Raw genomic sequence first — 26,582 nt, forward strand, 5'->3', positions numbered from 1 at the left:
ACAGAATACGATATTTTTAAATAACTAACAAAAGAAGGAAACTAAAATTTTACTGAGAATAGTCTATTAACAACTAAGAATCAAGAATCAGAATAAAAGTATACTTCTCCATAACAAAATTAGATGCAAATAGACAATAAAGAAGTATTTTTAAACTATTGAAGAAAAAGAACATTGAACCTGTAATTTTTAAATCTAGCCAAACTGCCATTCAAATATCGTAGCATAACAAAAATATCCTGAGACCTGCAAGGCCTCACATTAAAATTGCTCTTTGAGGAAGTATTCAAATGAAAAGGGCTACCTGGGAGGATGTTGCAAGAAATATCAGAACAAAAGGTCATCAAATATCTGGATCAAGTGTGTAATAGAAAATTTCTTAAAACTGGGAACAAAAAGAGAAAACTCACCTATAACAACACAGAATGGAATATCTAAAAAATATCTACGTGCTTGCCACAAGTCCAAGGGACATCATTTATATTATATTCTATTTAATTTTGTGATATGAAGCACTAAAGGAAATCAAAGGGAAATTTAATTATACTAATGTTTTTGTTGCATAAAGAGGAAAATACAGATTGAATAACCTTTTTCTGAAATTTTAGGACCAAAAGTCTTTCAGATTTCTGACTTTTTTCGGATTTTGGAATATTTGGATATGCATAGTGAGATATATTGGATATAGGCCCCAAATCTAAACACAAAATTTACTTATGTTTAATATACACCCCATCCACATAGCCTGAAACTAATTTTATACAATATTTTCAGTACATGCATGTTTTTAAAAATATTTTTCAGTTGTAGGTGGACACAATACCTTTATTTTATTTTTATGTGGTGCTGAGGCTCAAACCCAGTGCCTCACATGTGCTAGGAAGGGGCTCTACCACTAAGCTACAACCCCAGTCCTGTGCATGCATGTTTTGACTACAACCTGTCACATGGGGTCAGGTGTGGAATTTTTTACTGGTGCTATCATGTAGACATTCAAAAAGTCTCTAATTTTGGAGTATTTTGGATTTGGGTTTTCAGATTAAGGATGCTTAACCTGTAGAGGAAATCAATGGCAGAAAACATGTGAAGGGCAACTACCACTTCTGTTCTTACTCTAAAAACAGAAATAGAATGTTTCATTTTTAAACCAGCTAAAGAAAACTGGACCTTTCCATGGAATACAGGAAGGAGGTATTTTTTTAAAATACAACAAATGGAACATAAAAATAAGATAACAGGATGGGTTCTAATAGTACAGTAACTATAATAAATATTAAAAGATTAAGCTTACCAATTAAAAGACAGATTCATGGATGTAATTCAAATATTTTAAAAGATCCAATAATGTTAAGTCATAGTTCAAACAAACCAACCAACCACAGGAAATTTGCAAATAGAAGACTGATGTAACCTTGATTCTAAATCTAAATAAGGTCAATATAAGAAAATTATCAGCCATTTAATTTGTGTACATAGATTCAAGAATACTATATATTAGTTTGTAGAATCCAATTGTGTATTATGAAAGAATACTACATCATGAAATAATAATGATACATCATAATACATACAGTTCATCCCAGGAATGTAAGGATGTTTCACTCTTAGTATACCCTATCAATGTAATTCAACACATTGATGAACTGTAGGAGGAAAAATTAGGAAATTATCTCAATCAATGTCTAAACATTTGATAAAGTCCAATATCTGTTTCTAATATTAGAAAAATAACTCTTAGAAAATTAGGACTAGAAGGATGCTTCCTTAGCTTGATAAAGTATATACCAAAAATCTACAGAAATGTACATATTGGAGAAATTGTAGACAAATTCCCTTAAAAAACAAGTTGTCCTATTGCATTATGTGATTCATTCTAGTTTAATCTACAATTTCCAAAAACACATGTATTAAACACACAAAAAAATGCTAATTATATCTTGTAATTTGTGCCAAATTCCAGCCTTTAGGGATACAGCAATAAACAAAACAGAAATTGTTAGCAAAATACACATAATTGGTGTGGGACAGACAAAAAATCCAATTAACATTTTTCAACAAATGATTTGTCATCAATACAGGTACAGATATACTAAAACATAGAAAATTGATGGCCCACAGACTTAACAATCCCTAGATGCTGAAAATAGTCTGTGGTCAGAAATTCAGGGCAATTTGCAAAGTCAAATGGATTTCTTAACCCCTTAGAGATGGGAGAGAAGGAGAAGACCAGGGTGATTTTAAAGAGTACCCGTGAATTCTATGTGCATACAAACATTTTCCTTGGTAGAGAGTCCATAGAGTTCATGAACCACTGTTTCATATCCAAGGTTAAGAACTATTGTTTATTTTAGAGAAGTACTATGATATCAAATTTTGAAATATGAAAGAGAAATTACTTAAATCTAGCTAGAACAATAATGGGCTCCAAGGTAAAATGAGCAATCCACAGGTAAAATATTAAAATCTATTGCTGCCTACAGTATGTACATTTCTTTACATACCCAGTCAGTTAAGCCCATTTCTCATTACTCCAGCAATTGCATATCATTTCATTCTTCTGCATAGTTTCCATTTAGGGGAGTCAGGAAAATATAGTGAAGAGATTAATTTACATTTGGAATTCCTGGTTTGGAATCTGGCTGTACTACAAATGGTGAAGACTTGTGGGTTGTTTAGGTTCTCCTAGTTGTAGTTTCTTCCTTTTCAAACTTGAAATAATAATTGTTGCAAAGATTAGATGCAAAAGTGTAGAGTTTTCTATACATTAATTTTATTGTTTTGGTTCAGATCAAGAGGCTACACAACTGAATTCCCTTTCATATTTTTGTTCTCAAAATTCATGCACACTAGGGAGTCCTTCAAACTTTGCCATTTCTACTTTTCAAGAAAAGTACTTGCCCTGCCACCCTTACCAAAGAAGCATTGGGTTCAGACCACATCTCAGCTTTTCAAATTCCCAGCCAGGATCTGCAAATATGGCTGACAGCTGCTGGGCAGGTCCTTATCTAAAAATGTCATCAACTATTGGATTTCCAGTTTTATCACACCTTAAATACTTACACGTTAGGACTAGACACTATGAAACGGAAATCACATTGGTCTGATCAAATGGAGATTGAACCAACCCAGTTGGTCTGGATGGAGGCCAATGTTCAGAAGACAGGGTTTTATTACTGTAATAGCCTGACTTCTGTGGCAGTCTAGAGGATGTCCAATTCTGTTTATGGCTATTTTTGAATGCCCTTTGGTACTAAACAGATGGCTTCTAGTAATACTGACAACTTTCCATCAACCCAGGCATCTGGTAAATACCCATATCCCATTACGCAGATGAGAAAAACAAGAACCAGGTGATTTAATTATTATCTATAACCCAGTGCTGCTATAAGTTATCTTGGAAGATAGTCAAGAAAGTCCGGTGGTTACTCCCTTTGTTTCTCATATTACCATGGAGCTTTGGAAAATAGCCTTTGCAAAAGGAAAGTCTTCAGGCTGTTCTACTCACTATATGGTCCTTCTAAGACAGAAAGACTCTTTGTTCTGTTTTTTGCTTCAACATTGCTTGGCACCACCCACCACTGAATAATGACCTTTATTTGATATTTTTGTCATACGATCAATAGTACCTTTCCCCATTCCCTGCACAATTGATGGCCTCCTTTGAGAAATATCTTCCATGATATATACTTCTACTAATGTTTATTAAGCACAAACTCTGTGCTGGAAATTGTGCTAGCTACTAAGGTAAGGAAAGCATAGTCCCTGTGTTCAAGCAAGTTATTCGTAGTGTGAAAAAAGAAAACCTGTTTTGGTTTTTTTTTAATAATGGAAAATCCCACAAGAATTCCTAGGAAGGAATTCCTTGGTTCCCACTCAAATTACATGGAATGCTCATTATAAAGAGATATTCCTGGGCCCCACCTTGGCCCCCAGAGAATGACTCAATAGGTTTGGAGAGGTCCTAACTCTGTTGGTTGTGTTTGGTTTGTTTTGGTTTGGTTTAAATCAGGAGACACTGCTTAGATATTTAGGAAACACCAAAGTAAACAACAAAAAATTAGCCCTTCCTTTATCTCAAGATTCCTTTTTACCATCCATCCTCTCTCAGGTCTTTTTCATTGGAATGTCCCTAGAAAGCCCTGATTAAGAAGAAAAACAAAAGCTCCAACTTAAGCATAGTGTGGAGCATTCCTTTGTCTAGCTAAACACATAACCATGGTTTCCCACTCACAGGAGGGAGTTTGGCACCATGAACGCTCTGCTCACAGAAACAATTCCATTCCAATAGTTCCCCTATGGAATAGTGTTCTGGTGACTCTATGACCTGGCACCAACTCTGCCTGTCCATAACTCACATCGTGAACCTCACTGCTTTTCTGGGTGACATTCAAAGTCACCCAAGTGACAGAACTTCCTTAAAAACAAATATCAGGTATGCTGTTGGCCTGACCAGCTACTGACCAGTGTCCTATTCCCTTTGAGCTGAAGTCTCAAAGGAGTGAAGGGAAGGGAATTTATCCAATGATTGAGGCACGACTTGTCAATCATCCTTCCTTCTGAAGACACAAAAAAGGAACCTCTTCCTCTTCCTCTTCCTCTTCCTGAAACACCTGGCCCTCCAGAGACTCAGATTTTCACCAGGTATGTTTCGTGAATTGTACCCAGACATTATGGAAGTAGGAACTGCAATAAAGTTGAAGTCCATTTCCTTGTGAATCAAAGGGATAGTTTACTATAAAAAAGCAAAGGCCCAACATGTGAAGACAAGTCTATTTGCATTATGAAATGCTCCTGGGTAACTTTATGTCACAGGTACAGATGAAAGGCCAGCAACTTCATGGCTTTTTGGGTTTTTGGGTTTTTTTCTTCTCTAATTTGATGGGAAAATAACTTGAATAAATAAATCAAGAGGTGCAGAACATGACCAGGCACAGTGGAACACACTTGTAATCCCAGTGACTCTGGAGGTTGAGGCAGGAGGATCACAAGTTCAAAGCCAGCCTCAGCAAAAGTGAGGCACTAAGCAACTCAGTGAGACCCTATCTCTAAATAAAATACAAAATAGAGCTGGGGGTTTGGCTCAGTGGTCAACTGCCCCTGAGTTCAATCTCCAGAACCCAAAGAGAGAGAGAGAGAGAGAGAGAGAGAACATGAAACATGGAAACATAAGTAGAAGAAGAATAAAATGAGGAAAAGTGAGAGATAAATATAGCTTGAAATTATAGATAGCTTGTGAGTTCAAAGAGAAATCAGTCTCCAAAAAAGAGAGCAGTTAATTAATTACATGAGGCATTTGTGGGTCATGGTGACACTAGTGAATCTAGTTAACAAAGTGAGCTAAGTCTGCCCTGTGTAAACCCAGAGACAAAGCCAAATTCTGATATCCGGTCAATACTGGAATGTCCATGATCCCCTGGTCCACATGAGTCCTTGACCACCAAGTGACACAATGTCCAGCTCATAGGAAAGACTTATAAATTCTTATTTCTATTATTATTCTTATTGTTATAATAATTTTTATTAATAATGAATACAAAAGCTTTTGACTTGAGCCCAGTATGTACCACTATGGGATAAAAATTTTTCAGGCACACAAATATAAATTGTATAAATTGGTTGGTATAAAAACTCTTTTCTATAAAAATAAATAAAACCCACTTAGTTATGTTTTCTTCAAAAAAGACATAGTCACACCATGCAAGGGGGAATAGGGGTGTAGGATGGAGATGGAGGTAAAATAACTTCAAAAGCTCCACATGTGTCTTGCAGCTCCCAAAATCAATATGGCAAAAGGTTATGAGCACTTACCATATACCAGGACCTGTTTTAGATACTTCGTACGTATTAGTTCACTTAATCCTCATAACAATGCTTTGAAGTATTAGTCTCATTTTACACATGAGGAAACAGACAGAAAGAGATTTAAAAACTTGGCTAAAACACACAGTGGATAAAGAGAAGAGTCAGAGATCTAACCTGGGCAATCTGATTCCAGCTTTCAATCACCACAAGAGAGCAAAGTCCCAGAGAGTCAATTGTTCATTCACCCATTTATTCATTCAGCAAATGACATTTGTTAAATGTCATTCTACTGTCATCCAGTCTGTGTTTAGCACTGAGGATACAGCAGTGAACAAAAAAATGTAAGGTTCCTGACTTCATAGAATTTACATTCTAGCGGTGGTGGAGGAGAGACTATTTTCCTACCAGACAAGGAAAGCAGTAGACCAGATAGTGCCTCTCAAAATAAAGATCTTGGGCACACTCAGAAAAACATTTCTAAAAACCCAGTTTAATTTGACAGATTTTCAATCAGTCTCATAAGTTTGAAGATCCAACATTGGAATGTAGGGCTACCAGTAGGAGTCCTGAAAAATACCCCAAGATTTTTAAACTTCCCTACCACAAGAATGGAATACAGATGAACCAGAAATAAACCAGTCCCCACAAAGACTGAAAGTCAGTTTCAAATAAGCATACTCTTAATTGAATCAAACCACTGCATGTTCAACCAGAAAAAGAATGAATACTAGAATGTAATTCATGAAATTATATTATAATACAACTTTAAAATATATATTTTTAAAAACCCAGTTGAGGTATATAGATAAAAACCTATGATGACATTAAACCCAGATATTCCACATTCAACAAATTTAACAAGTATCATTTGGATGCCAGCCAGCAGCTACCCTCACAATGACAAACAGAAACTGAGCTCAGGGAGGCCCAAATTTGGTCTGATCACAGGAAGTGGGAACCCTGGCTCTGGTGAGCTTTCTGTTCTGCCACTGATACCTCTAGAGGGTTTGACTAGAGATGCTGAGCCCAGAAGCTAAAAGCTTTATGATTCTGTACATCCTTGCTCTCTTTCCCCAAAGTCTTCCAAGTCCACTTGGACAAACCAGAATGAATCTCAGACAACTTATCTTCCTCAAACAAGGCAGCCTGTTTGCACCAGTAATGTGGCTTTCACAGGTCAATGCACTGCAAAACAAAGTTCCAAACATACTGCTAAGTAGTCCCAGACCCATCTCAGCTTGAATTTGGATTGCTCAATTTAGAAATTGATGCCAAGCTACATTATAGAAACTTTAAGTACTGCCTCTTCTGGTGCAAGAAATATGGGGTTCCTGAAAATATGAGTATGTGCTCAGGAAAGTCTCATTGATTCATTGATCACCATCCTTTACTCTTTTTCAGGTGGTGAGATAGCTGTTTACACAGCTGTGACATCAGAGGCTGCACCTGAAATTGGAAAGCCATTGGCCAGATAGATTACAGCAGTCACCAAGCCCCAGGGACCCTATAAAGGATGTTGATTGATGAATACAATGGCTCCAGTTCCCACAATAGCCTCAAATCCATGAGACCGAGTCTTGAGTCTTGAGCCAACACACCCATTTTTCATTGCTTCAAAATTTTTATAGGATTTGAAATATACACAGGAAATGTAACCGGGTTTATCTAGATGAAATGTCACAGGAATCCCAAAGACGAGCAGAGATTTCATCAAAGGTTGCTCAAGACTTCTACCCTCTTTTTTTTTTTTTTTTCTTGCAGCCACAGAATTCAGGTTCCATAGAGCCTAGAACCTCTGTTGGCCAGCACTCTCTCCTCTTCCCCATCCAACCAGCCCGTATGTCCTATGTCCTAAGCAGAATTATGTTTGAGGCCTCTCACATTTCTGAGCACTACAAGCAGTTTGGTCCTTTGTTATGTTCCATTTGTGAAGCATAGAAAATAGGGAGGCATTGGGTTTTTAACTGAGAAGCAAGAGAATTAGAGTCACACTTCTTTTAAAAGTGGCTTTGGCAACAGTGTGGAAATATATAGGAATCAGGAGAAAGGAGAGTTAGAAATGGAATTTTTCTAACAATTGTTCCAGCAAGAACTGAACATACACACACACACACACACACACACACAGAGAGAGAGAGAGAGAATTAACTAGAGCTGAACCTAGAGTAGTAACATAATTATCCCAAGCCACCTGACTCTCATTGTGTTCCATTCTGAAGACACAGCATCTTCACACTTTCAGAATCTGTCACATAGTGGACACTCAATAAATGTTGGAAAGTGAATGACTCTGGAGTGAGCCCTTTATTTTTATGGAGGAAACCAGGATCAGAGAGAGAAAATTATCTGACCATGTTCACCTGGCAGGGTAAGGGCAGGAATGGACTAAGAACCTACCCACTTGATTCCCTTTTCCAGTGATTTCCTAACTTGATCATGTGTCAGAATCATCACACCCAGAACTCCAGTCAAACTTCTGACTTGGGATGGGACCAGACAATTTCCAGGGTAATATGGAGACTACTGGTCCTGGAGAACTATTGCCTTATTCAGATCCCCCTTTATAAAGCCTTGTTTTCTTTTTCAGAAAGTAGGGCTCTTTCATCTCCTGTTGCTTGGTTGTGGGTTTGGGGGAGAACAGCCATTCCAGCCTGAACAATGGTAGCCACATTTGGTAGTTGAGACCTGTGAGCAAAATCCCTGAACTTGATCCTGCCCCCCTGCCCAATCTTATCTCAATCAGGCATAAATATTACAAATTTTAGAAAGGATTAGGTCACATAATGTGTGTGAAACAGTGCAAAAGTGCCTGACAAATAGAGCATATAAAGGGATAGTTATTCTTATTACAATCTCATGGAACCTTGAACTTGGGCCCCAAAGGCAATCCTGCAGCAGAGAGGTGTGAGAATATGCAACAGAGTGGTGATAGATTATACCATACAGTCACCTAGATTCATAAATATTCATACCAACAACAAGGACGAATATTACTGGGAGAGATAACACAATGGGCTGATGCTATCTAGATATTCCCCACCCCCTCTCCATGCCTCCTTCACATCCACTGTAATCCCAGTATGCTTCTGTTATTTTACTTGGGGACAAGGAACTTGGTTACTAAATGACAATTTATAAATTCCAGTGAATCATATAATCTAATCTAGACAACCATATGCTCCCATCTGTCAGAGGCTGTGATGTCACCTCAAACTGATTAGATAGATCAGAACAAACAGTAGTCATTGGAACATCTGCTCCTGTCCGGACCTCCTATACCCTCAGGCAGCAGCAGCAACTGACAGTGGAGCATGGTGCCTGTGGACATTTGAGAAGTACATGCCAAAAGCTGGCAGTGAGCAAGTATGGTTCCTGGGATGCAAGCCACTCAGAGAACTGCACACAGCCAGCACTCTGTATCCATGGGTTCCACATCTGTGGATTCAACCAATCACAGATTGAAAATATTTGCAAAAAAAAAAAAAAATGCCTGTACCAAACATGTAGACTTTTTTCTTGTAATTATACCATAAATGATACAGTATAACAACCACTTATATAGTATTCGCATTTCATTCCGTATTACAAGTAACCTAGAAATGGTTTAAAGTATCCAGGAGGATGTGTGTAGGTTATTTGCAAACACTACACCATTTAATGTAAAGGACTCAAGTACCTATGGATTTTGATACGGGGGGTGGGGGGCGGTTCTAGAACCAATTCCCTGTGGAAACTGAAGGATTACTGTATTTTAGGTTTCTATTTTAATCCTGAATGTAGGGTATACCATCAGGTTTCTAAGGGAATCTCATTAGCCATTCCCAGCTTTGGGGACAGCTAGGAAGAAGTTGCTGAGAGAAACCATGAATGAAGTCTTGTGCATACTAGAGCAAAGCCAACACCCAAGGTCTGGCAGGGTCTGGCAAGGACAGGACAGGGAGATGCACTAGGAGGGAAGGAGGACTGACTAAGGGACACCACCTGTTCTCAGGTTCCTCCTCATGTGGCAACTCTGGGAGCTCCACTACCCTCTGTAACACTTCATCCAAACTTGAACTTGACCTCTCTTCTTTTTCTTTTTTTTTTTTATTGTAAACAAATGGGATACATGTTGTTTCTCTGTTTGTACATGGAGTAAAGGCATACCATTTGTGTAATCGTAAATATACATAGGGTAATGTTGGTTGATTCATTCTGTTATTTTTTTCCCTTCCCCCCACCCCTCCCATCCCTCTTTTCCCTCTATACAGTCCTTCCTTCCCCCATTCTTGCCCCCCTCCCCAACCCTAACTCTAACCCTAAAACTAACCCCTCCCACGCCCCATTATGTATCATCATCCACTTATCAGCGAGATCATTCTTCCTTTGGTTTTTTGAGATTGGCTTATCTCACTTAGCATGATATTCTCCAATTTCATCCATTTGCCTGCAAATGCCATAATTTTATCATTCTTTATGGCTGAGTAATATTCCATTGTATATATATGCCACAGTTTCTTTATCCATTCATCAACTGAAGGGCATCTAGGTTGGTTCCATAATCTGGCTATGGTGAATTGAGCAGCAATGAACATTGATGTGGCTGTATCTCTGTAGTATGCTGATTTTAAGTCCTTCGGGTATAGGCCAAGGAGTGGGATAGCTGGGTCAAATGGTGGTTCCATTCCAAGCTTTCTGAGGAATCTCCATACTGCTTTCCAGAGTGGCTGCACTAATTTGCAACCCCACCAGCAATGTATGAGTGTACCTTTCTCCCCACATCCTCACCAACACCTATTGTTGCTTGTATTCTTGATAATCACCATTCTAATTGGGGTGAGATGGAATCTTAGGGTAGTTTTGATTTGCATTTCTCTTATTACTAGAGATGTTGAACATTTTTCCATATGTTTGTTGATTGCTTGTAGGTCTTCTTGATAATAGTACAGTAGAGACGGGCTAGTACTGTCTACAAGACTCCATAATAAAAAGGTAGTTAGGAATTTGATTTCTGGAATTAAATAGATCTGGGTCCATATCCCAGCTTTAGCACTTAAAATTGAACCTTGAACAAAGCTCTTAGCACTCTGTCTCAATTTCCCCACCTATAAAAGAGACAAAACTTCCTTAGCAGGCTGATATGAGGACCAAATCAAATGCTTCATGAAAAGACCTACCATGAAGCCTAGCAATAATACCAGTCAATAAATGCCAGCAATAAACGCCAGTCAGTGTTGGACATTAGATTACCAAATACAGAACCAGAGAGCCTATACTAAGAAAGAGCCCAGAGAATGCAAAGCATGGGGGAGAAGTCAAAGTGACAAAGTCTCTAGCTCATTCCTGTGGGCTGTGGGTCCTGCCTTTTCCATACCCAGCATTAAAAGTAATGCCAGATATCTGGCCTACCTCCACTGCATCCTCATTTCTACTGTTTATCTTCACATGGGCCTACCCCGACATCATCTCTGGACATTTGCACCCAGCCATGCCTGATCTAAGAGGCATACCTTGTCCTCAAATGACTGACACCAGAAACAGTGTCACCCAATGACAAAATTACTCCCACCCACTAAGGCATGGGTCACCATGGTCGGGCCAACAGTTTTAACACAGTGGAAGAGCCCTGGCACATTCACGGAATCACTCATTCCACATATATAGCTGGAGAGTCAATGGGAACACCTGATGGGTATTCTAACCATCAGTTCATTTCCTTCATAGTCAGTTCATGAGGACTAAGTGCCTCTAGCTCTGAGAATCTGGCTCCTGGATAGTGAGTCCATGAGGTGACTAAGGACAAGCCTGAGTGGCTTAAACATCCATGGAGAATATTCCCTGGAGCAGAGAGGCTAGTCCTCAACCACAACCAGAAAATAAGGAAGAGACTGACAAGGCCAAGTGGGCTGGACTTGGGCATCCAACAACAGCTCCTGCCTCCACAAGGTGCCCAGGGGCTCTGCTGAAGGTGTGGTCAGAAGATATGCCAGGGGAGACTGGCTTAGGGTCCAAGGTGGCTTCCTGCCTGGACAAACACACCTCCGCAGCAGTGGTGGACTGTCATGTCCTCAGGCCCCTCAGGCAGCACTCACACTACCCCATTGTTCTTCCTGCTGGCAGCTCTCTGGCTCTTGCTCTCCATCCCTGCCCCCACAGATCCCCCTGCAGAGTCTTGCCTGATCTGTACATGCTGAGCATGCATTGGGACTCCAGTGCTCCATGCCTGTGGATGCCACGGCATGGGGACCTCCTCTATTTTAGGGACCTACCTTCAAACCTGGACAAAAAAGCCTGTTGGGAATAGGCCATTAGAACAAGAAAGATTTTCAACTGATTTCTATCCTCAGCATCCCTTTTTTCACAAAACAATGAATAGTAAATTATCAAAATATATAAGATATAGAAGAGGTCCAAGTATAAAGGGAGTAAGTGGTGTCCCTAGTCTGTCTGTGAGGTCTGTCCACTCCATTGGCTTCTCTGGACTTCAATAGGGACAGCCCCCACAAGCATCTCCAAAGAACACACTAGGCTGGAGAGGCTCTGCCCTATGCCATGCCTCTTTGAATTCTTCCAGGTTGACATTGAGACAGGTTCTCTGCATCACCTTGACCTCCTCACCTAGTCCCCCTGCTTGGTCAACTGGCCATTACAGTTATGTCCCAGAAGCCATGCCAGAGACATGCCTATTTTCTCCTGGGCCTGATCCAGACCTGATGCTGCTATTATAGGACAACTTCAGTCCCTGTACCCTTTAACCTCCTCCTCAGTCCCCATCCAGGATATAGCAGGTAGCCACCAAGTAATAACTTGAACTTGAGACTTGAAGGTAATTCAGAACCAAATATAAGCTTCAGAGTAGTTACCTATTGCATAAGAGCTCATTGTCTCTACACTAAGAGAAAAAGATTAGGGGATTTTGAGAATGGAACTTTTAGAATAGCCTCCTGATATTATATGTAACTTCTAAACTGCCTTGGGACTTAGGTAATGTTCTGAAAACCAGAGCACCCTGACTGTGGGGTGATAAGCCAGAGTTATCTAAGGCCCACTACACTCCCCATGGCAGTGCCTCAGTGCCCCTGCCCTTCCAGGCCTCTTCCAATTCCTCCCATATGCCCCTATTCCACCGTAATTCCAGATGGTACAGCAGAGAAGTGACCGCTCTTTAAGATGGGAACATTCACTACTCTCTCATTCTTTGCCAAAAGCTAATGTGTTTTTCCATGTGTGTGAGGTTCAGTTGACCTCCCCTGAGAATCAAGGCAAATTGAAATCACAAATGTGACAGCAACCACAGTGCCCATGGTTCATACTGCTCCAGCCTGCAATGTGCTCCTGGGCATGTTGGTCTGCTCACTTCTCAGCAGGTTCCAAAACTGTACTCAAACCACATCTTGCACAAAATAATTTAGAATCCTCCTTTTAAAGGGTTTGTGATTCCATCATTACTTTTTGATAACTGATTGCAAATTGCCTGAATCTTCAATGAACATTTAAGTATTTTCATTTACTCAGTGTTAGTGTCATGGGGGCAAGAACCAAGCCTTCCTGGAATGCCCCCATGGTGTCCAGCACCATGTTTTATATTGTGACTGGCCCACAACTAGGGTTCAATTAGTTCTGACTAATTGAGTTCTAGCCCCTGGCTAGGTCTCCACAGCTGTCACAGATCTATCTCAGCCAAAGAAACAAAACTAGGGCTGAAAAAGAACATATGATTAAATATGCATCTTAATCTCCTAGTTTTGTAGTTCATTTCATATTTTTCCCTGGGCAACCATTCATAAATTGAATCTGCATGACAGACATCTCCTATCTCTCAATACCTACCATTCCTCCTCCCCGAATCCACCTCCAAAACGCAGCCAAGAGATCTATTTCTCATGCAAATCTGTTATCTTCTTCCACTGCTTCGAACCCCTCAATGGCTTCCAACTTCCCTTAGGCCCTCACCCAAATCCTTCATCTAACTTCCCAGGTCCTCCGAGGAGTGGATCTGCTGCTGTTCTAACCTCATCTCCTGTCACTTTCCACCATGCTTTCTAGGACACGGCATATTCAGATCCCAGTTCTTAAAACTTCCACCTCTGACTCTCTCTTCCCCAAGCCTTCACACATACTCTTCCCTGACCTAGAAAGTTCGTCTCCCCATCTTCTCCTTTCCTCCTCTACATCCCTTCATCTGACTGATTCCTGTTCAACCATCAGTTTTAAAATTAAACATCCCCTTGTAAAGGACTTACCTGAACCCTAGAAGTAAGAACCAGCCAATAGCTAGATGCTCACCCCTCTTCATTAGTGGTCTTCTCACTAGTTTGTCTTCCCTCCTAGAACCTGTGGTTACAAATAGTGTCTCTCATTCATCTTGTAAATAATAGTGCTGGTTGAATAGAATTGAAATGTCACCACGTTTTAGCCAAATGTTCAGGAAATCTTCTATTTATAATGTTTTCAGGCCATAAAGACATTATATACCAAGTGAGTGCTTTGGGATTATCATTTTTAAGATAAAATTTACAATTAAAGAAATGCTGTACAAAAGATTTCCATAACCTTTAACTATTCAGCTCAGCAAATAAAACAATTTACTTCCTTTACCTCAACCTTTTCTACCCTGCCCTGTCCAGCACCTTCACTTGTGGTTTGTGGCTTGTGGGGCACCAGAAGAGGGAAGGGGGTAGTCATGACCACTGACATAACCACCTCAAATAAGTACCCAGTACATTGTTGACATGTTAGGTAAATCCCACCTGTCCTTCCTTCTGGAAGAAAAGATCCTAACACTGCTGATATCTTCAATAGATGCACGAGCAACCATAGATGGCTTTATGTGTACACCAACTAGCTGACCTCATGAGGAACAGGGTTGCAGAGGGTACCCCTGTGGTCCATCCATTTTACCTAGCTCTTGACCAAAATGTCCCATCTTCTCCTTGGTCCTTGAACTTAAAGGAGTGGTTCTCAAACTTCAGCAGCAGCAAGCCTCAGAACCACATGGAAGATTTAATAAATTGCAGATTGCTAGTCCTCATTCCAGAGTTTAAACATGAGTGGGGCCCAGGATTATGCATTTTATAAATGTATCACAAGCAATATTGATACATGGCCAAGATTGAGAATCACATATAAATCTTTGTCTCTACTTAAAGGCAATAGTTCCTATAAAGTTCTAACACCTTCAAGTAGAATCCCTGATTTCTATGCTAGTATGAGTGAGTTCCTGAGCTTTCCTGAGAAGTTTTAACGGAGGGAAAGGGAGTGAGTACTGAAGGTCCTGGAGTAAAAGGGCTGTGTAGATGAGGCGCACACAGAGAAGAAGTGGGGCAGCTGAACACCATCACTGCCCACTTCACCAAGTGGGTTGCCCAGTCTGTGGAAGCCCTTTTCAGGAGGTGCCCTGGAAGTTCAATTGCCACATCATGGAAGCTCCTACTACTTTGGTTGTGCTCCTTATAAACAGACAGCAAGACTGTCAAAATGGGCAATGTGAAAAATCCAGCAGGTCAGATGTTTTGACTGAACCCTTAGATACCACTTAGACTCTGGCCATGTGGAAAGCCTTTCCCTGACTTCATGCTCTTCATCATCTAGGAAGGTTCTGGAAAGCACCGCCATCTGAATTTGATTATTGGACTCATCTTGTACATATGAGTTAAGTAGGACTTTAAGTTTCACTCTCATCCCCAGGAGAAATGATAAATCTCATTAGCAGGGCAAATTCAGCCAGATGTTTTCCCCTCTGCCTTCTAACCCCAGTTGAAGTAGATGGCAGGGTGGAAGGGGACAGAGTTTTTCCAGTTACTTCTCCCAAATACAAAGTTTGAACCTTACTGCCTCTTATTTTCTTAGTCCCTTTATGGCTTTAACCTGGCTCAAACTTCTAAAGGAATTGTTCTCATTTTTCCTAGAACAGCAGTCTCTGAGCTGTTCAAACTCCAAATTCAATAGCTTTCACTTTCAAACTACAGCATCTTCAGCCTGGGGCCTGAGCATGGATCAAAGGGGAATGACACTTCCAGGCCAGCGCTGAGGTTGGTGGAGTGGGATGCAGGGAAGTCCCTGGAGGAGAAGAGGTCCTCCTGCCCCCAGAAGGGTAGATGTGAGCAGCGTGGGACTGGGGCATTCAGATGTTTGCAAAATGTGTTTCCCGTAGTCCGTCAGTGCCTAAAGGATGACCTGGATACGGTCCTTACTACTGATCTTTTTTTTTTTTTTTCAATTTTTTTTTTTTAATTGTAAACAAATGGGATACATGTTGTTTCTCTGTTTGTACATGGCGTAAAGGCATACCATTTGTGTAATCATAAATTTACATAGGGCAATGTTGTTTGATTCATTCTGTTATTTTTCCCTTCCCCCCCACCCCTCCCACCCCTCTTTTCCCTCTATACAGTCCTTCCTTCCTCCATTCTTGCCCCCCTCACTAACCCTAACTCTAACCCTAACACTAACCCCTCCCACCCCCCATTATGTGTCATCATCCACTTATTAGTGATATCATTCGTCCTTTGGTTTTTTGAGATTGGCTTATCTCAGTTAGCATGATATTCTCCAGTTTCATCCATTTGCCTGCAAATGCCATAATTTTATCATTCTTTATGGCTGAGTAATATTACTACTGATCTTTAGAAAGGAATGGGAGGCCCTGGAAAGAGCTGAGATAGAGTACAGGGTAGAGAAGGAAATGGTTACCAGGGAGGTCAGATGGAGAAATTTACTGGAAAAATAGGCGTGAGAAACAGAAGACCTAGGCTCCCTCTTAACAACTGAGTAGGTAAAAGATGTACATCATTAAACCCAGATTTAAAATCAACAAAAAAGCATTAACTATCTCTAAATATTTACTAATTGAGATTGTATACTCTCTATGAGAATACCCATCACCGTATCCTCCTCACCTCACTCCGAGTAGGCTCTCAGAAGTACTTATTACATGAATTAATGATGCTATTTTGGGCTCTTACAAAGATAATTTGGTAAAACCAATCCCTGTCTTCTTGGAACAAACAACCTAGGAAGATACAAATACATATTTTCACATGTTATTTATGTATGAATATATTTGTATTTCATTACATATAAATCTGAGAAATTTAATATTTTGTATAAAATTTAAGAAGATACATCGATACATTTATAACATATACACATAAAATCAGAAAGAACAGAATAAGAGTAGTAAGGCAATCTGAGGAAAATTGAATTGTGTCAGTGGGACTGTTGTCTATTTTTTGTTCACTGCTGTATGTTCAACACCTAGAATAGGTTTGGCACTAGAAGAGGCTCAACAAATATTTGTTCAATGAATGAATGGATCAAGCCTCACACAGCAGCCAAAGGATGTCCCCTCCAGATCCTTCCAGGGCTAGTTGTAGGAAGAGTGGGGTTACTGAAGAGAAGCCCTCAGCCCTCCCAGCCTTGAGGCAAGTTGGCCTGTGCCACTGTGTTTGTGCTAAATGTTCCCAAGATGCCCTTAAGATTTTCTCACTGGGCCTTCAACGGCCTTCCAGAATCCATGCTTGCACAAAGATCTGACTGTGTTTTTAGCCAAAGGCAAACAAACCAAAAAAGAAAAGAAATACCACATCGGAAATGTCACCACACACTCATTTCCACTTTGCAATTTTTGTTGACTTGGTGAAGAAATTCAACGGAACTGAACACCTCCTTGCAGAGCGAAACTTTGAATGAAAGCCCCCAAGCAAAAATTTCAAAATGAGTCCCCTCTCAATTATCAAATCAATACCTCTCCAGAGAAAGACATCGCCTGTGGGGGCTCCAGAGGTGCAGGGCTGCTCATGTGGCATTTACATCCATCTTCCTAGGATTAAATTAGAGCATGACTCTGGGCAGAGTGTGGGTAAATTTCTCTATGTTAGAACTGCTCAAAGTATAGTTGCAGGTTACAAAGATGAAATGCAATTGTGTACACAGAAATCTATCTGAGATGCCAAAAGTAATTAACTTGTGCTTTTTATGCTTTAGAATCCCAACCTCAAACACTTTTGTTGCTCTCCTCCAGGCGCTCCCATTATTCAGAACTATAGTTTTCACTATGATGCTACAATTGACATGGAATGGGAAATGACCTCAGTGTATTGTACAAAAATAGAGAGAACTCCAGGAAACTATTTACCTCAGTGACAGACCTAAGAGCTGCAGAAGACACAATATGAGGAGCATCCAAATCCATTTAGCTATAACTAACGTTCCTTCTCTCCCATCAGAGAATCTACAACTTTTAGCATTACTTTTCTGTGAGTTACTCCCCTGCCCCCTGAAAATTTGAATAAAGGTATTTCCTGAGTGTGGTGATAAATTAAATCATTGTCACACAGGGAAAACTGGTATTTGATTAATCCTCAACTCATTTAAAACTGTCCTAAGGAAAAAAATAAAATGTCCTAAATAAATGAGACATGGGATGTACTGGGTAGATTATGATAATGATGATGATGATGATGATGATGGTCTTGATGATGATAGTGATTATGAGGATGTAAGTGACAGTGATTTGAGGACATTGATAGTAGAACTAAATAACAGAAAAATGTCCTTTTAGGAAAACATATCATGTATCAGCCCCCATGTCAAGCACTGAATTATTGCAGCTTGTCCTCACTTCATTTTTACACATACACTTTTCAGATTGGGAAAACTAAAACACAAAAAGATTAAGCAGCTTGATCAAAATCACCCAGCTGAAAGAGAAAGAACTGAAACCTATCAAAAAAATTAAGATGGTGTGCTGACCATCTATCATTATTAGCAAGCAATTTCAGTTACCTGGAGAAGCAAGAGCACACTACCAAAGGAGTGAAGGGCAGGGAATCTTCTGACTTAATGACTAGCCCAAAATGGCCCACCCCATTGTCTCAGTTCTTACTTGAGGGGTCGTAGACCTCAAAATGACCTCCCTACCACCTCTGATGAAGGAATGAAAAGGGCAAAGACCTCTTGGTGAATGCAGCAGGAGACGCTGGGCAAAGAATATTCTTTTACTTGGAATTGTCTCCCCAGGAAAAAAGGACAGGTCATTCATGCTGAGTACAACATCTCAAAGAAAACTGAGAGCTTTGAGGAAAAGCCCAGGAGATGAGTGGGGCACAATCAGCAGCATATTCCATTCATCTCTCACAATCTCATTGCCAACAATGTCATATGTTATCATTATCACTTAAGGTCATCATCCTGTTATTCTACTACTTCACCTGTTGGCTCTTTCCAACTGGATTTCTAACTCTGTGTGGCTAGAGACACAATCATGCTTCTTTTATACATTATCCCCCACCCCTCTGCACACTGCTGGGCATGATATGGGTGCCTAATAAATATCTGTGGTCTGATTTGTTAAGTCACTACCAATGTCATTAGTGTCAGCTACTGAGACATTAAGATGTCAGAACCACAAGAACCCAGAGAGTATGGAGAGATTACCTGGAATCTCTAATGAGAAAAAAAGCTGATTTTTTGATATTTTTCTGCAACTCCAGCAAACTTTCCAAAGATTTGGGATCCACAGCAGACTCAAGACACTTCTTCAGGAGGCAGATTTCATGGCGTATGAAGAATGGCCTGGCCCCAGCATGTTAGCACACGCCTATAATCCCAACGCCTCTAGAGGCTGAGGCAGGAGGATTGCAAGTTGAAAACCAGTAACTTAGTGAGGTACTAAGCAACTCAGTGAGACCCTGTCTCTAAACAAAATATAAAAAAAAAAGACCTGGGGATGTGTCTCAGTGGTTAAGGCCCCTGGATTCAGTGTCCAGTACCAAAAAAAAAAAAAGGAATGGACTAATGTTCCCTGAACCCTAGAGTTTTCCCATTAAGGGAGCAGTAAGGATTTACTGAGACCATGCTTTATAAACATTTGTGCTTACATTCATCATAAGGAGGAGATACAGCACAGCAATACCAGATTACCTGGGTTTGAAGGCCAACTGTGCTACTTGATAGCTGTGTGACAGTTCACGTGTCCTCTCTGTGTCTTAGTTTTTTCATCTGTAAATGAATATAACATTATTTATCCCATGAGGTTGTTGTGAGTATAAAATGCATATAAAGTACTGAGGAGAGTTCCTGGCATATAGCAAGTGCTGTTTATTGGTTAGATATTATTACTACTATCCTTTTACTATTATTGCTATCCAAGTATTCTATAAATATAAGGTATTTTTACCACTCTTCCCAATGTATGATGTTTTACTTTCTCCCACCAAATCTTTGAGACAGGTTTTATTATTATTCTTACTTTAGAGAAGAGGAAATTTTGGATCAGGAGAAATAAGTGACTTGTTATCAATCATATATTCTTTTCACTACACATAGATGTCTTTGATGATAGTCATGTTCAGGTGACAGTTCCGCATGCCTAGAATGGGGGAAAGGCAAGTGACTCAGTGGGACCCTGCTGTCCCAAATAAGCTGCTTTCTCAGTAGAATCCTGAGTATCCTCTCTCTTCATCAGCTGACATCTTGGTTCTCACTGCTCAGCCACTATGCCTAGCTGCAAAATGAGCCTCTAGTTTTCTTATTCTATTAGCTTTGGGGCACTTTTTTCCCCTTTGCAGTTTATCTTGAACACTATAAGCATTTTTCCCTAGGGGAAAAAGGTTTGTCTGCTGCTGGGCTCAGATACAGCCTGATTAGTCAAACCAGAAATGAGCAGGCAGTCAGATCTTTGGGAACTGGGCAACAGGCTGCAAGCACCTAAGCAGAGAGTAAAAAGCTGGCATGCTCTATTTGGGGGCTTTTAGCAATTAAAGAGCTGATAAGTTTTGCTGATGGCATCTCCTCCCTTCAGGCATGCCACAGAAAACTGCAAACGTGGTGCAAGGCCCTGGTGAGGTGACAAGGTTGAATTAGACACACACGGCACATGAAACTCCCAGCCCAGGGGGGTTGGCAAAGTCCATATCCAGCAAGCTCTAAGATGGGAGCCAGCCCACCTCATTTTCAAATTCTACTCCTCCTCTTACTACATAGCCTTAGGCAAGCTACTTTAACTCCTTTGTGCCTCACTTTGTCGTCTACAAAATTTGAACACAGAATTAATACATATATAGCTCATAGAACAATGTCTGACACATGGTAAGTATTTAATAAAAGTTATCATTATTACTAGTATTATCACATATTATAAATTGTTAAAGACCTTTAAATATATAGTATACACCACAAATAATATACAGGATATATACTACATATAGTTGTGCCATGAGTATATAGAAATACATATTATATAGTGCATGCAGCATATAGCCTATATATAGCACATTACATAAAATTATTTAAAAGATTATATATTACGCTTACAATATTCTGCAGTAACACCAAGGAGAGTGATTGTTTCTGACAAAGTGGGTAAAGATGTAGTTATAAAGTGACAATAATAAATATTTGCTGAGGGCTCAGAGGCCCTTCTTAAGCCTTTTCTAAGATAATCTTGGTCAACCCTTGTGAGTGGATAATATGTGCCACATTTTGGTTGAATAAATTCATCCTCAGAAAGGGTAAGTAACTTGCCTAGTAGAACTGGGATTTGCACCTGGGTCAGACTATCTCCAGAATGCAAGTTCTTAGTCGCTGTGCTTTATTCCTCTATGATGTGTGACTTTTAATGCAAATCAAGAAGGCAGGAAATGTGTAAAATGTAGGAAATCAAAGGGGAGCTTGGAGACTTTGACAGTTGAAGAACAGGACTGTGGAAGGGGCTCTAGCAGGGCAGTGAAAGAATGCTGAAAGACCCTTCTGTGCTGCCACCTTGCCTAGATTGATGACAGACTCATATGACAATTAGCTGTCCCTGACTTAAGCCCCCAAGCTCATGTTATAGACAGATGGGAGTTCCTGAGGACAAGCATCAAGTGGGGTAGCAGCAGGCAGGAAGCCATCCCCTGTCTTGCCATCGATCTCTCTTAGATTCTCCCACTTCCTTTCATTTCTAGGTTGGTGATACACCAATGACCATCACTTGCTCAGAGTCCCATTGACTCTGAGAACAGATGTCAGGCAGAGGCTGCGGCATATCAGGGAAGGTCCCTACAGCAGGTGAGAATGCTCAGACTTGATCTTAGAGTTATTGGCAAGGGCAAACCTGCCTCCTCTTCCAGCAGCCATCCTTGACTTCAGTGTTCTTACCTCTACCATCCAAGAGAAGATGGCAGACAAACAGGAGATGGGGTACACAGCTGGGGCAAAGCAGTCAAAACAGACCACTTCTGCTCTCACTCATTTCTGACTGAGGATGGGAGATGTACGGGGAGACTGAACAACCTGAAGCCTCTTCTCTGACCAGGAAATTCAGAACTATGAGAGATGACAACACAGAAGCTAATGAAGTCCCCCGCGGGGCCACCCAAGTAAGCATCATGTGTACATTCATCTGAATATACCTGCCAGGTACCAGGTAGATGTAGAGACAAGTAGAATCCCTGCCTGCTAATGAGGAGGCATTAAAAAAAAAAAACATAAGTCAGTGGGATTCATGCTATTATAGAGGAGTCATGGGGTGCTGTGGGAGAACTGAAGAGGAGTACCCAATCAGCTAACAGAGGGTGGATGGGGCTGGAACACGTGGCCTCTGAGCTGAGTTGCGAAGTTGGAAGTGGAGGTAAGCAAGGGAAGAAGTGGGATGACATCGTTTCAGGAGGAAAAGATGGAAATGGGTGTGTTTGCAGATGTTTGTGGTTATGGGGAATTCTAGCGCACCCTTCCAACTATATTTTCTGAGAGGGATAAGTGAGGTGGTAGAGGATAGAAAGGGTTAAAAGTGACCCCTTTAGGAGAAGAGGGAGCTGGAAAGAGAGCTGGCAAGGGATGCAAGGTACATGGCACGGGACTCTCCCACATCAGTGTCCTCTTCCTAATGTAGGATTCGATTTGAATTCTGTTTGTTTCTCCTCTTTTGGATGGTTTTAGAATAAGAAATGCTGCGTGTTGTGATGGGAACCAAAGCAGTTTCACAGAACATTTTCTGTGTTATCTCATTTGATCAACCCACTTTACAAATGAAAAAAGCTAATATACAGGAGGGATAAGTGACTCACTCAGTGTCACACAGCTGGGGGAAATGAAAACATAAGGAAGGTAAGAGATTCATTCCTCCCACTTGGGGCTAATGGAGATGATGAGAGTTGAGCACAGATCTTCCAACTCCAAATCCCTAATTTCGCACTGAGAGTTCAGAGTCCCAGTGGAATCTTGAATTCATCTCTGAGCATCAATTTCCTCATGTGTAAAATGACTCAGTGAGTCTCTGAAATCCTTTCTTAATTACAATTTGCACAGAGCCTCTGTCAGTGTCTTAGAAAGGAACTTAATAGTCACTATCCCTCTCCCCTAAAATTTTTCTTGATGAGGGCATATATGACTAGAGATTCAAGAATGACCACTCAGATCCCACCTATATGCCCCCTAACCCTGGATTGAGCCTTTCACAGGAAACATCAGACAGGCTTTCCAACATTTCCATGACCCCATGAGGTTTGGAATTTCCTAAATAAACAAATTTACCTCAATAATTCACTGACCTTGGACTGGGCCTATGACTCCATGGTAAAGTGCTTGCCTAGAATGCGTGAGGCACTGGGTTCAATTCTCAGCATCACATATTAATTAATTAAAGGTCTACCACCAACTAAAAATTTTTTTTAAAAAATAATAATAAGTCACTGACCTAGAAATCATGCATGGAGAGATGGCATGTAATGAGTACAGAAGACCAAAAACAAGCTCTATGACCAACTAATTGTGTGCCCTTAATCAAGGCCTGCTCACCTCACTCAGACTCAGTGTGTTCAGCTGTGAAATGAGGTAGTCAGAATAGAGGACCATTAAGTCATCCTATCTTAAACATCTCCCATAAACCTAAAGTTGTATAAGCAACTTGATTTTCTAGTAAACATTTCCCACTTAACAACATCCTCCAGTTTTTCTACTAAATCAGCTCCTCCTGCAAAAAACAGTTGTTCTTAGTTTCTCAGACAAGAAGTCACCCTTGGAGTCAGTCACCCTTGACTCTCCTCCTTTTTTCATTCTCTGACCCAATGCATAAGAAAACCCTATTGACTTTATCCTCAAAATATGCCAACACTCTATCTACTTCTCAGCACCTCCACCACCACCACACTAATCCAAACTGCCATCATCTCTCCCCTGGATTGATGTGACTACTTCCTACCTGGTCTCCCAGCCTCTGCCGTTGTCCTACCACAGTTACAGCAGCCAGAGTGATGCTCTTCAAGCCTAATTATGCCCCTGCTTTGTTCAAAGTCTTCCAATGGCTTCCAATTGCACCAGGGTAAAAGCCCAGTTTCTCATTAGGGCCTGAGCCCTACATAATCTAGCATCCTCCCTGCTCCAGTCTCTGTCTACTCTCCCCCTCTTCACTCAGCTCCAGCCACACCAACCCCCTTGCTATCTCTTGCACAATCAAGCATGTTCCTTATTAGGGGGGGTCTTCATACTTGCCATCTCCTCTGCTGAGAATGGAATTACACTTGTCCCTTCTTCAGGTCACGGAGCAGATGCTATGTTCCCAATGCAGGCTCATGGACCATGCTATATCAAACAGCACCCGCAAACACACCCCAACATTCTCTAGTCCCTTAATCTGTTTTCTTTACCTTTATGACATGAACAGACTGTTTTCTATAAGCAGCACATCTCAAACTGTAAAGTGCACACAAATCACCTGCAGATCTTGTTAACACACAGATTCTGCTTCCATAGCGCTGCACTCTGCACTTTGTAACAAGCTCCCAGGTGACATCATTGCTGTTGGTCCACAGGCCTCAGTCTGAAAACACAGAATATATGGTACTGTTTATTTTCATTTGCTTATTGCTCATCACCCCCAACTAAAGGGTCACCTTGGTAAAAAGCCATAACTTTGTTTTGGTGACTTATGTATTTCCTATTATTTATATCAGGGTTTGACAAAGAATAAACATAAAATACACTTAACTGGGTAAATGAATGAAGAGATGGAGGAGGCACACAAAGAACCCCAGAAGGTCATCTAGTAAAGTTCTAGGAGCTGGGGCAGAATCCAGTGGAATGGTTTCCTGAAGCAGACAGAGATGTGATAAGTCACAGAAGGAAATGATATCAGATCAGGTCAGCTGAATTCAGTCATTAAGACGAAGAAATTAGTTGGGCCAGCAATGGCTAGAACAGACCATGGTTCTGAGAAGTGAGCAGGTTCAAGAGAACTGTTGTGACTATAATGTTCAATGTCTGTTGGTGATGCAGAGATTAATGGTTCATCAGGAGGCTACTGTGGTTTAAAGTCACAGAGTTAGGAAGGATAGATTCTATTTCATTTCAACACATTTGATTTTAGACTACACGAGACATGTTCCCTAAAGTTTACTATCCACTACATTTGATTTCACTTGTTCTTAATTTCTTTCTAAAAGAAGTTTCAAGCATTCCAATGCAATATGAAAATTTCAAGGTATACTGTATTCAGTATACTTCAATGCTGACATGGTTTTGATGATTGATGATGATGATTCCCACCTTACATTTCAAAAGAATTGGAAGCAGTTTATAAAAAAATTTAAAAACAATAACATTCTTCTGGGGTTTGCCACAAACCTTGTTCTAAAGACTTCGTAGATATCACTCATTTAATCCTCCTACCAATCTTTGAGATAGGTACCTTTATTATCCCCACATCATAGGGAAGAAAAATGGAATTCCCAAACAGGTTGAGTGACCTGCCCAAGATCATTCAGATAGAAAACGTCAGTACCTATAATAAAACAAAAAATAAAATTTTAAGAACCAAGTCATAAAAGAAGAGACAAGTGGAAAGAGACTCATTTTGTCAGAAAATATCAGGAGAAAACACTGCTTAACACAAAACTTAACTAAAAGCTTCCTGGTGATCCAGGGGAAAAGGAAAGTATGGTGGATTTTAATCAAAAGTGACCTCAGGCAAAGAGGCTTGTGGGACTGAGCCAGAAACACTGAAGAGGGTAGTTAGGGTGAGCAATGCCACTCTAGAAGGAAAGGTCAGACAGAAGTGTAGAGTAAGAGGGGAAAGGTGACCACGGTGACAAAAAAGGTGCAACAGGGGTGGAATGAAATAAACTAGAAGAACAAGGTAAGATTTCAAAAAGAGAAGACAAGAGTCAGTATAAGCTACCAATGCAGACAGGGGTCAGCACCCAAGCAAGTCACAGAAATGCAGGATTCTAATCACAGAGTTCTTTAGCACCTCACTACCCAAAGTGTAGTCCTAAGACCAGCAGTATCTGCATCATTTGGGAACTTGCTAGAAATATGGACTTTCAGCCCCACCCAGTTCTACTGAATCAAAGTCTGCATCTTTAACAAGACACTCAGGTGATTTGAATGCACATGTAAGGTGAGAAGCACTGCTTTAGCATAGACTTTGGTGAATTTCCACACAGAAATAGACTCTTGACACACCCAGGTGCTGAGATAGGTGCTGTCATGTTCAGGATCTCATTTAGCTGTCTACCAATCATATAGTACCGATATCCTTTTGGTGCCTACTTTACAGATGAGAAAACTGAAGCTCACTGTCATGGTCACATACTTAGAATGGGACAGGGCTGGAACTTGTTCCAAAATCAATTAGCTTCAAATTCAGTTTGCCTCCATTGGCAATCCCATAGGAATTCACCCTAAGAGGAGTGGCCTGGACTTGGCAATAGAGGACAAGCAACTGCTGCATCTATCCCGAAGGCCAGAAGCAGAGTGCACATCTCAGAGAGCAAAATGGCAAACAATGGAAGAATCCTCCAGGAGTATGTTCTGATGGAGGG

At 40.5% G+C, this 26,582-nt stretch overlaps 2 long non-coding RNA genes across 2 annotated transcripts in view; one reads left to right on the forward strand and one right to left on the reverse strand.

Moving 5' to 3' along the window:
• LOC124958092 (uncharacterized) overlaps positions 1–7,968 on the forward strand; it is a 70,850-nt gene extending 62,882 nt beyond the window's left edge. The window contains exon 3 of the long non-coding RNA XR_007103834.1: positions 7,204–7,968. This is a non-coding gene — a long non-coding RNA (uncharacterized LOC124958092). The remainder of the gene's footprint in view (positions 1–7,203) is intronic.
• Positions 7,969–10,708: 2,740 nt separating this feature from the next.
• LOC124958091 (uncharacterized) overlaps positions 10,709–26,582 on the reverse strand; it is a 34,132-nt gene continuing 18,258 nt past the window's right edge. Inside the window, exons 2-7 of the long non-coding RNA XR_007103833.1 lie at positions 24,476–24,580; positions 19,705–19,782; positions 17,528–17,602; positions 16,680–16,792; positions 14,025–14,115; positions 10,709–10,886 (exon numbers count right to left, since the gene is read on the reverse strand). This is a non-coding gene — a long non-coding RNA (uncharacterized LOC124958091). The remainder of the gene's footprint in view (positions 10,887–14,024; positions 14,116–16,679; positions 16,793–17,527; positions 17,603–19,704; positions 19,783–24,475; positions 24,581–26,582) is intronic.

This window comes from Sciurus carolinensis, chromosome 11 (genome assembly GCF_902686445.1).
Source record: "Sciurus carolinensis chromosome 11, mSciCar1.2, whole genome shotgun sequence".
Lineage (NCBI taxonomy): Eukaryota > Metazoa > Chordata > Mammalia > Rodentia > Sciuridae > Sciurus > Sciurus carolinensis.